The following is a 12,235-nucleotide window of genomic DNA, read 5'->3' as shown; positions in this document are numbered from 1 at the left end:
TGGACTTTAGACTCACCCTCCCCCTTCAGGAACTACTAAATACACACAGACAGAGTGCTATGGACAAGATTTTTTTTTTTTAAAACAAATCCCTGAATCTCTAGCAGGTCTTGTTTCTACCCATACACAAATGGCTTATGTGCATAATGTTTCACAAAAGCCTTAAAATATTATCACCCCAACTTGACACATCAAGAAACTGAGGTAGAGTAGTTTATCACATTCTACAAGATTAGAGAGAGGCCACGTCAGACACCGTATTTAAATCCAAGCCCCTGCTCCAGTGGTCACACTAGAAAGTGTGACATACTGCCCCTTTCCTGCCCTCTCCCTGCAATCAATCTCTGAAGAGTCTTTTCTGTGTCACCTGGAATCACAATCACATTCATTTTCCACAAAGAGCTATGTCACTCCTTGGAGGACTTTTCAAAATCTAAAGGGTTGGTTTGAGAGGAGAGATTTGCATTTTCTGTTTCTCAAAGGAAACATGGCTTTAAAAGAAACTGAAAAGTAGTTATCTAGTCTAAGCCCTCATTGTGCAGAGAAAAAACTGGAGGCTCAGAAGAGATGAGGAAAGGGCCTTATTAACAAATATTGCCTCAGTGCAGCACCAAGCCAGACCTGGCACTTCTAGGGGAGGATCTGGAAGGCCTAGGAGAATGAGTGTTAGAAAAGAGAAAGAGAAGAAGCATACAAGGCCCCGTCTCTTCAACACCATAACATGAATTTCCACCAAATTACCCAGAATGGGTGCAGCCAATATTAAGTTTGTCAAAAGAGGTTATAGAATTCTCAACCATAGTGGAAATTCCAACATTTACTGTGCTTTTATCACAGTTCAAGCATCAATTCAGTGGGCACTCTGTACCAGGGACTACACGAGGCCTGGGGTTCTCCCAAATACAGATCTCTATTACCACGTGTGCAAACCACATTAAGGCCACCAGAAGAAAAGCGCCCACAGATAAGATGGAATTACTGAAACTGAAAGCAGCAAAAGAGCATATATTACTAGGAAAAACGGTGATCCTAGTAATGGACTCATGGACATAGAAAGCAAACTGTGTTTAGCAGGCAGGAAAGAGGGGATTAACAGATACAAATTAGTAAATATAAAATAAATGACAAGGACCTGCTACATAACACAGGGAACTATATTCAATTTCTTGTAGTGATTTATACTAAAAACAATCTAAAACATATATATATACATATACATATGTTTATAACTGAATCTCTGCTGTACACTTGAAACTAACATTGTAAATTGACTACACTTAAATAAAAAATAATTTTAAAAAATAAGTAAAAATAAATGCAATGCCATTAAGAAAAAATAAAAGAACTCTCTAATCCCCTTAACTGTAGGTGGTCGAGAAATCTAGCTGCAAACACCAAGTCCACTGGATCACTCCAGCACTGGCTGTCACTCTTTCTGACCATCAGAGAGTCACTTGCTTCACTGAGGTTACTTTTCTCTTCTGTGAAAGGCTACAGTTGCAACTAACGATGTATAGAATCTCATCATTCACAAGCCCAAAAAGTAGTGAGGACTTCACATGGGCCAGGCTCTGGTCAGATGAAAAGATAGGGTCCCAGATATATTGATGGGTAGAAGAAGTTTATGCCATAAAGGTATAAATTCTTCCTGTTTTGATAGACAGATTCATTTCAATTCTGGTTAGAATTCCTACCAGATTTTTCTTGGAATATAACAAGTTAATTTATGGTCAGGAATAGCCAAGAAATTTCTTTAGAACCACCACTTGGGAGGGGTGGATAGGTCATTCATTTCCACTGCTCTTTCTGAAGTGATGAAAACGTTCTGGAATAATAATGCATGCACCACTGTGAATATGCAAAAAGCTGCTGAATTGTACCATTTAAATGGATGGAATTCATGGTGTGTGAACTATATCACAATAAAACTGTCCTATGAAAATTATTTCTTGACAATTATTATTCAGTTTATACACTAGTCTGTCCCACAATTTAAGAAAAACAAAAAACCTAAACAAGCCAAACTATGCCAGGAGCACTTTAGGACTGCAATATCCCTGGGTCTCCAAGGCCTCTGGTGGTGCTGTTCCTGTTAACACACACTAGCTGGGCTGGGCTAGTTAGGGACTGTAACTATCTTTTGAAAATCGAGGATCACTCCTTTCACCCTGGGAGAGGGAAGGAAGGAGGATGTCACAGCCTCATGCCTTCAGCACATTTTTAACAGAACCAAGCCCTGCTTTCACCACTGCAATCCCTCTCACTATAAAAACACGTGACATCAACAAGCACCTCCATCATAACACCTGAAAGTGTTCAAGGTACTTACCTGCGGCAGAAACATGGAGGGGGGAGACAGAACCTCGCTTAGCAGTGACGCTCCCTTTTCCCAACTCCACCAGGAGAAGCTGGGCGTAAGAGCCGGAGGCTTTCAGCCCAGGTAGCAGCGCCCACGCCACAGAGCTGGTCCTCAGGGAGCGGGAAAGGGAGAGCAGGGCAGCCCCGGGGTCGCGGGGCAGGGAAAGCGGGGAGGGGGACGCGGGCTGCAGCCTCGCTCGGAGGACAGCCCCAGCCACAGTCCCAGGCGCCCGCCCCCGTCCGGGTCCGCAGACCCCGCCCGCCCGGGACACAGCCCGCCCAGGGGCGGGGACGGGCCGCCGGACGAGAAGAGGAAGCCCGGGAGGAGAGGACTAGCGGGAGGGAGAGGGGAAGGGGACGCCAGCCGCGGACTGAGGGGATCCCGGCTGGGTGAGAGGTGGCAGGTGCACACCAGGCCCTGGACACTGTGGCCGGGGCGCCGGGGCAGGTGGCGCTGGCAGAGGGGTCTGGCCTGAGCAATTCATCTGAACACGGGCTGACTAGCGCCCTTGGGGTCTGTGACAGGCGGACCGCCCTCCCGCAGCCGCCTGACCCCTTTCCTGGGAGCCCCCCACCTTGCACTTCCACAGTCAGAGGCCCCGGCCCCAGGCAGGAACCAAAGGCCTACCGGGCGACGTAGTTGAGAAGACTTTGGGCCCGATCCCCGGCTCGGATATGGAGCTCCCAACCAGCGGACCACTTGGCACTGACTGCGCATGCGCAGGAGGGCCAGCGATCCTCTCTGGGTTCTGTGAGAGAAGGTGGGACAGCGAGGGAGGGAGAAGATGGGAGCGGGTGGAGAGGACGGGAAAATTGGAGGGATACAGATGGACAGGATGAGCAGAGAGAAGGAAGGGCTCTGGAGAAGGGAGGGTCTTAGCGGAGTTGGAGAAAAAAAGCTTTACCTCTGGGGCACCCCTAGGCGGCAGACCTGCCTCTGTACCCTTCTGTTACCCTTCAAGCCCCGCAGCTCAATTTTACCACCGTGATCCAACCCTCCGTCCGATGCTTCTGCAGAAACCCTAGGGAGATCACACCCGTTGCCCCCACGCGGAGCTGGGTTTTCTGTTGCTCTGAGAACCAAGCACCTGCAGGTGTTGTCGCTCAGAACTACCTTGGGAAGAGCACATATTCCCCTTTTACACGCTGGGAAACAGGCAGGCAGGATCTCTGCCTTAGCTCCACTGTCCCAGGTGTTGGGCTGGCGGGGAGCGGGATGGTACAAGATCAGAGCCCCAGACAGAGCAGACTGCCTGAGTGTTGGTGCATAGTCCCCATCCCTCCTGGGTAAACCATACCCACCCTAGTGGAAACATCAAGGGCTCACAGTAGTTCCCTGGGTGTGGGAGAGCTGTCCTCATGTGAAGGAAAAGTCCAGCTGGGCTAACAAGCTAAGTCACAAATCTAAGTGTGATAAGTGTCGGTTTACTGATCTAAATTCTGCTGGGCTATCTCGTAAATCTGAAGTTTAGTGTCAGTTTATTGGCCTAACAACCTAACTCGTAATTCCAAGCTCAACAAGTGTCAGTAATGTGATCTGTTACAAATTGATAAGCTCCAGTGTACTTATTCCTTGCTTTTTGTTCTTTGAGCCTTATTGGCTAATCCCCCCTTACTTGTAATTAAGCCTTTAAAACCTCATGTGCACGTCTTGGAGGTACTCAAAACTTCGGAGCCGAAGCCCCTCTGAGCCCACCGGCATAATAATTCTGAGTACTCCAACACTCCGATTGGTGCTTTTTTCTTGGCTGGCCTGTTTCCATAACACTCAGCTCCAGTGCCCAGCTTTCTAGGTAGATAGGAGTGTTACCAAGTCCAAATTCATTCTCCCCAGTGCAGGACAGGCCAATAAGTTGGGAGACCAGATGTTGGGGCATGGAATAGCAAGTTTCTGTAGACCTAGATGGCAAACTAATGTCCTGGAAAACCATCTCCCCAAGTCACAATTCAGGCTCCTTTCCTATGTGCTTGGTTAGTGCAAACTTCTTAGTGTAGGAATTCCTTCTTGTTAGAATCCTTTGTTCTTGCAGCTATCTGCGTGGGTCAGATCCCTGTAAACCTCCAACAAAAGAAACGTTATTTTCTATTCTGCAATTTGCTATCTTTTAATGAATGAAAAAGTGTTAAATATCCTTAAAGGTCAGAGCCTTCAGAATAGGGTCTCCTGTTTATTTCAGGCTCTAGGCAACATTGTTTTACAAGCAAGATGGAGCCTAGGTGACAGAGCACAGGGTTAAATTCAAAGGAACAAATCTAATATGGAGTCAGATTTGTTCTGTTATATTACCCGGCCAGAAGCCACTTGAGGATTTAAATCCCTTTAAGTTAAAAATAACTAAAATTTTAAAGGAATTTACATACATAGGTGGGAATGTGCAAAGCATTTCTGGAAAAGCACCCAAAGGATAGTAAACAGAGGCATCTCCAGAGAGGGCTGAAAGAACAGAGGATGAGGGAAAACTTCTTTCACTTGTGTATTTTTGTGCTCTGTTTGAGTTTTTTTTAAACCATTTCCTTGTATTTCTTTTTCAGATAAAAGAAATGTGTAATGGAGCAAAGGAGTAATTAGCTTAGCAAATACAGCAGCCATGGAATCACTAGTCATCACTTTTGATTTAAGCCAGAAAGCATTTTTTGACTCTCTCCAATGTGCTCTGTCCTGTTTTAAGACTTCTATTAATATTATTATTATTATTATTATTATTATTATTATTATTATTATTATTATTATTACTATTACTACAACTACTACTAATATTACTATTACTATTATTACTATTATTTTATGAAATAATAACACGGTTTACCTCAACCCTGCCCATGGCTGGTGGAAAACCAACCGAGTTTTTCTTGAGTTGTTTTCCAAGGAGTAGAGATGAGTTTATAAACAGAACACATCTTCAGGGTAAAACAGGCAGAGTGCTTTTCCAGCAGGCCAGAGAGCTATGAAGTGTTTTCAACAGAGGCGCCCAGAAGCTGAGAGAGAAAGCCTCCAGGACACTACAAAAAGCTGCCCAAACTGCCGTCTCCATGGTACTACTGAAATAGGAAAGAACAAATCTGACTTCATATTTGATCTGTTTCTTTGAATTTAACAAAGCCAAGTTAATATCCTCCGGTCTTTTCATGGGTTATGATGTCACAGAGGAAACGGACAGGTCAACAAGGAATCACTCTGCCGTGATCCCGGAGCCGGGGAAAGGGATGGGCTGCAAGATGTATGAAGCAGCCGCAACTGTGCCCGTGCTTCTAGGCAGGTATCCAAAATCGCCTCGACAAGGTGTCAAACATTTGTGCCCATGCCCTCATCAACAGACATGTATTAAAGACAAATGGAAACATATAAAAGGCCAATACCCTTGCTGGGTACACCGTCCAAAGAACAAAGTCTCAGTTTGACAACTGGCCATCTCGGTTCCATGGGATTCATTCTTGGAGAACCTTAAAAACCACTCTTCTGTCCTCAAGAATTGCTGCATATTTGTCCTATCTTTGGCTCAGGGATGCAGCATGTTCAAGTGAACTTTAATGTCTGCACAGATTTGACTGTCTTTTTCCAGGTTCACTTGTCCATTCAAAAAAGGCCTGAGCTAAGTCCATCCTCCGTAAGATCTAGTCCCTCCAGTGACAGCTCATTGAGCCTGCAATTAAAAGCCAAGTGAACAAGACTGTCCTCAGCTAAAAAGTTCACCCATCTTTCACTGTTTTCTTAATCTCCTCTCCTGGCTAATTGCAACAGACTAACACCTCCCTCCACCAAGATACCCAACTATGTCATTTTTCTCCCCAAAGAGAAAATAAGGTCCATAAAAGAGGAGACAACTCCATAGTCACCTCTGAATTCTTAGCATATAGTAATGTCAATAAATACAACTCAGATTATTGTTAGTTTCCTTTAAAACCTTTCTGGTTATTTGAATGAGACCTTGGAAGAGAGGTGTTTGCTGTCCAGTATATTGATCCACAAGACTCTGGAGGCCTTTTTCGGAATAGCTGTTCACTGATTCATTCAAAACACAACTTATCAATCAAGGAGTAGCTGTGCTTTTCTGCCAGGAGTTTGTGGTCACTCTCATGCCAGAACAGCTTTAAACTATATCCTTACTTTGGATTTGTTATTTTTCCCCTCTTCCAACAAAATTGACTTTCCTTACTTTCTTGTCTTGAGGAATTTTTTTTTCCTATTCCACCCTTTAGTAAAGCAAGATTCTCAGGATGGGCTTGGCCCATTATATGATCACCCATCCAACTCCTAGTGTGAGAGGTCTGGGGCTCACATCCCTCCCTCCTGTCAAGGCAACTGAAAATCAGTTCAGGAGCCAACCAGCACACCACGGCTTCTAACGCTCACGTATCTCTCAGAAACCCTGCTTTCTCGTTTGTCTTGGCTTCTGAGAATTTTCCCTCACTTTCTTGACAATGAGTTGTGCAGCTTGAAAGATGAGGAAGGAAGGTTTTATTTCTCAATCAGCATTTTAAGGAACTTGTGTAATGAAGGTTTTCAGGAGTTTCTAGTACCCTCCATTGCCGAGACAGAAAACACACTAGACATTTTCTAAATTTAGTTCTCATGTGCATTTTTTCTGTGCTTTTTTTTTCTTAACTGCTAACAGACATTTTTTAATTAAAAAAAAATAAGGCCCCAAAAAGAATAGAACACTGAAGGGGCAAACAAAATTAAAGGGCAAAGACAGAAAAATGATAACTACTCTACAAAGTTAATGTAATACATACACTATGTATCAGATCAGCAATTCTCAGTAACAGCTAATTGAAACATGACCATGAGGTAAAATTTCTCTCCTGTCAGGACATGGCCAACAGAAAATACAATTAAACCAACAAACTAATTTCCTAAGTCTGGCGAGGTACAGAAGTCTACAAGCTAAATGTGTCTTATTCTAGAAAAGAGGGAGTCTCACCAGCTCTTTTCTGTGGAGCCTGAGCCCACGGGAGGACGGTGAAGTGAGCTCTGTAAGTACCCAATTAGCAAAGTGAGTGATGAATAAATAGACGTGAGCTTTGATGACAGAGATAATACTACTATTCGTTTGTCCTTTAAAGTATGACTTCACGTTCAGTGATCAATACTTCGGCGTCCTTAGGAGTTGAGATTTTAGGAAAATGCACAACCTGGGCCCAGATCTCCTCTTTAAGCTCGTGACACTGCAGTTAGTTGTCTCAAAGGCAGCTCCAACTCCACATGCAAAGAGCTGACTTCACGGTGTTCCTCCCATAGCCGTCCTTACCAGGGCCCCTGGTCGGAGGGTAAGGTCTCCCTGCGTCTCCCAACTCAGGCCCATCACTCACAGATGTGAATGGACCCCTCCTTCAGGGACCAGATATCCTCAGACACCGAGTCCCACTACCCTCAACTGACCTACCAGATACTCACTGGCACTCACTCAGCACTGACCCTCTGCTGGAGACCACGCTGCACACTGCACAGTGTATCTCACTGGATCTCCACAATAGTCCTGGGAATTGGGTACATCACTGCTTCAATTGATTAGATAAATTGTTTCACTTCCTTGCGTGCGTCATTCAAACTGACACGGCTACTAAGCCACAAGCCTGGGCCTGAAAACCACTTGAAAATTGGACACTGCTACACCTCGCAGCCACCCTACTCTGACTCATCACATCATCTCCTGCCAAGCCTTCTAAATGTTTCCAAACATTCTAGAAGACAAATATGAACTATGAGAGCACCCCACTCTCCTACTTAAAATCTGTCAATGATGGTTCACTCCCCTTAGGAGAAAGCCCAACCAGGCCTGAGCACAGCCTAAGGCCCCAGCATCCGCTTTCCCTGCACGGCCGCGCCGCCTCACCCACCACGCAGCTCTACACGTGCCGTGTCTAGGACAGGGATGCTGACTCCGCACAACCCAGGGCTTGTCTCACTCGAACAATGATCACCTTCTTCAGTGTTCATCTTCTTCATTGCTGACTCTCACAAAAATGTTTTCTCATGATGAATCAATATCTTTTTCCTTACAACTGCCCATCATTAATAATGAGCTCCCCCCAAAGAGAGAAGACCTAATTCTCAGTCTCCTTATCTGTAAAGTGAGAATAACAAGGAAATATGTGAGGTTTCAAGAGAAATAATATTCATGTGAGGCTGAGGGACAATTCCATCATACAGTAAGCATTCAATATGTGCTTACTTAATATTAATAAGAATATATTGCATTCTAGCAACCTTCAATCAATGTTTTATGACTTTGTCCAACAGACTACTGACAAACTGTTGGACGAACCACTTTGAGTAGATCAGCACAAGCATACTGGGAGAGGTAAGTGCTGACTCCAGTTACAGCTGCAGCCACCCAGCAGTACGGAGCGGGGGCAGTTTGCTCAAACTCTTACATGTTGCTTGAGCATTTAGTTCTCATTATAGAATAAAGACAGTTGTTCTTTAGTCAAAGCTCCTGAAACATAAATCTTCAAAGATTGATGCAAATTAGGTTTCAAGTACAACACTCTCACTAGAATTTATTTGAAAATTATAGTCTTAGCTACTCCGCACATCAAAAGGGCATAATCTTAATGTATCTGACTAAATACACTGAAAGGGTTGTTTAAAAGTAATTAAGAAGAAGCCATTCAGAATAAGCTCTCAGTATCATCTGCACAAATACCCACCCAAGGGTCTCATTTCTCACTTCCACATAGGTGTTTTCAAGTAGCTTACCTTGGGTCTTGGTTTCTTATAACACGGGGCGGGGAATAGTTGTGGATAGATTTATGTAGCAAATATATACCAAGGATATTTGTTGTGAAGGAATTCTACAAATAAGAAGATTGATACATAGTCCCACCCATAAGAAATTCAGCCTTTCCATTTACAACAGCATTAAAAATAAAGTGAGAGATACATTTAACAAAAATTTACAAGATTTGTACATTGAACTTTTTGAAGTATCACCAGAATAAATTTTAAAAGATCTACATATATGGAAGACATCCCATTTTCATGGAATGATTGACAATATTATTAAAAATGTTAAGAATCCTCATAGTGAACTATATATTCAGTGGAATCCCTATCAAAATTCCAGCTGACTTCTATGCAAAATTGAAAAACTGATCCCAAAATTCACATGGACGTGCAAGGGGCCCAGGACAGCAAAAACAACCTTGAAAAAGAAGAGTAAAGTTGGAGGACTCACTTTAAAGTGTACTAAAATGCTATAGTACTAAGTCAGTATGATACTGGCATAAGTTTGGATAAATAAATCTAAAAGACACAATAAAAACCCACGGGGAAAAACTTACATTTACAGACACTTTTCCACTAGGGGGCCAAAAACACTCCATTGAAAGAATAGTCTATTCAACTAATGGTTCAGGGACAGCTGGGTATCTGCAGGCAAAAGAATCAATCTGGAATCTGAACACCCATATTTTATATAACAAATAAAATTAATTGAAAATAGATCACAGACAGAAATGTAAAAATTAAACCTATAAACTTTCTAAAAGAAGACACAGTATAAATCTTTGTGTGCCTAGGATAGGCTTTGGTTTCCTAGATACAAAACCAAGAGCACAAGTGATAGAAGGAAAAAGCAGATAAAGTGGACTTCATCAAAACTAAAACCTTTTTCTTACAAAGGACATAATCAAGAAAGTGAAATGACAGGGGAAAAGGGTATCTCAAGTCAGAGAGTGCGTGCTTTGCAAAAAAATAAAATAAATCTTTACATCTAACTACCTCCCTTGTAAAGAAATTGTTTTAATGTTTAAAAAAAATATAGTTAAAGGACAATGTGCAGAATAGAAGAAAAATTTTGCAAAGCATGTATCTAATAAGAGAGTAGTATCCAGGATATATAACAAATGCTTACAACTGAACAATACAAAAAAATACACCCAATTTTTAAATTTACCACGAATTTAAATAGGTATACAAATGGCCAATAATCATATGAAAAGATGCTCAGCATCACTAGGGAAGTCAAAAACAAAATGAGATCTCATTTTACACCCACTAGGATGGTTATAACCAAAACATGGACAATAACAAATGTCGTTCAGGAGGCAGAGAAACCTCATATGTGGCCAGGGGAAAGGAACAATGTTGCAGCTTCTTTGGAGAAGTCTGGTATTTCCTCAAAAGCTTAGAGTTATATGTCTCAGCAATTCCACTGCTACATATAGAGTCATCTCTCAATATCCTTGGGGGGTTGGTTTCAGGAACCCCACACCCTGGATACCATAATCCAAGGATGTTCGAGTCCCTTTACAATCAACCATCTGGATTCATGTAGTGGAAACTACAGATATGGCGGGGCAAATGTACAGCCAACAGAATGAAAACATATTCTCATAAAAAATTTCACATCAATATTCATAGCAGTATCATTCAGAGTAGCCAAAAGTTACTAACAATATCCATCCATCAATGAACGGATAAACAAAATTACCAAGAATAGGCCCACAAACTTTTGGTCATTGAAACTTTGACAAAGGAAGTGAGAAAATACAATGGAGTAAAGACAGCCTCTTCAGCAAATGGTGTAGGGAAAACTTAACAGCTGCATGTAAATCATTGAAGTTAGACTACTCCCTCACAGAATATACAAAAATGAATACAAAATGTGTTAAAGACTTAAACATGTAGACAAGACACTATAAACCTCTTAGAAGCAACCATAGGCAAAACATCTGACATACATCTCAGCAATGTTTTCCTAGAGCAGTCTACTCAAGCAATAGAAAAACAACCAAAAATATACAAGAGGGATCTAATTAAACTTACAAGCTTTTGCAGAGCTATGGAAACAGTAAGCAAAACAAAAAGACAACCAACCTATGGAATGGGAGAAAATATTTACAATAAATGAAACTGCTAGGGGCTTAATTCCCAGAATATGTAAACAGCTTTTACACTTAATAAGAAAGAAAAACAAACAATTCAATTCAAATATTGGCAGAAGTCCTAAAGAAACATTTCTCCAATGAAGACGTACAAATGGCCAGTAGCCACATGAAAAAATATTCAATATCATTATCAGAGAAATGCAAATCAAAACTGCAATCAAGTATCACCTCTCACCAGTCAGAATAGCCATCATTCAGAAGTTCACTGACAATAAATACTGGAAAGTCTGTGGAGAATTGGGAACACACCTACACTGTGGTGGGGATACAGTTTGGTGGAGCCATTGTGGAAAAGTGTATAGATGTTCCTCTAAAGACATAAAATTGACCTCCCAGATGACCCAGCAATCCCACTCCTGGGCATATATCCAGAAGGAACCCTAATTGAAAAAGACACCTACACCCCAATGTACACAGCAGCACTATTTACAATATCAAGACATGGAAGCAACCGAAATGTCCACTGAGAGATGACTGGATAAAGAGGTTGTAGCATATTTGTCCAATAGACTACTATTCAGCCATAAAATAATAATAAAATAATGACATTGGCAGCAACATCAATGGACCTGGAGAATGTCATTCTAAGTGAAGTAAGCCAGAAAGAGAAAGGAAAATACCATATGAGATTGCTCACTTGTGGACTCTAAAAAAAAAAATAGAAAGAAACAAAAAAATAAACTTATCTACAGAACAGAAACAGACACAGAGACATAGAAACCAAACTATGGTTACCAGTGGGGAGAGGGTGTGGGAATGAATAAACTGGGAGTTCAAGATTTGCAGATACTGAGTATGTAAAGAATAAACAGCAAGTTTATACTGTATAGCACAGGAGAATATATTTAATATCTTATAGTAACTTATGTTTAAAAAGAGGATGAAAATGAATACAGGTAGGTTCCTATTTAGCTGAAGTGTTGTGCTGTACACAAGAAACTAACACAAAATTATAAACTAACAAGACTTCAATGAAAATATTTTT

The 12,235-nt window shown here is 41.9% G+C and overlaps 1 protein-coding gene across 1 annotated transcript in view; it reads right to left on the bottom strand.

Annotated features, from left to right (window-relative positions):
* Positions 1 to 12,235, bottom strand: part of LOC140694964 (uncharacterized) — a 91,712-nt gene that overhangs the window by 27,851 nt on the left and 51,626 nt on the right. Inside the window, exons 7-8 of the mRNA XM_072957965.1 lie at positions 7,281 to 7,330; positions 6,642 to 6,790 (exon numbers count right to left, since the gene is read on the bottom strand). The gene's annotated coding sequence lies outside the window, so the exon portion shown is untranslated. Of the gene's footprint in view, positions 6,791 to 7,280; positions 7,331 to 12,235 lie in introns of the transcript that reaches the window.

The sequence above is a fragment of the Vicugna pacos genome, unplaced genomic scaffold, assembly GCF_048564905.1.
Source record: "Vicugna pacos unplaced genomic scaffold, VicPac4 scaffold_114, whole genome shotgun sequence".
Classification (NCBI taxonomy): domain Eukaryota; kingdom Metazoa; phylum Chordata; class Mammalia; order Artiodactyla; family Camelidae; genus Vicugna; species Vicugna pacos.
Note: the sequence above shows the minus strand (reverse complement) of the source record. Positions and strands in the feature narration are given on the sequence as shown.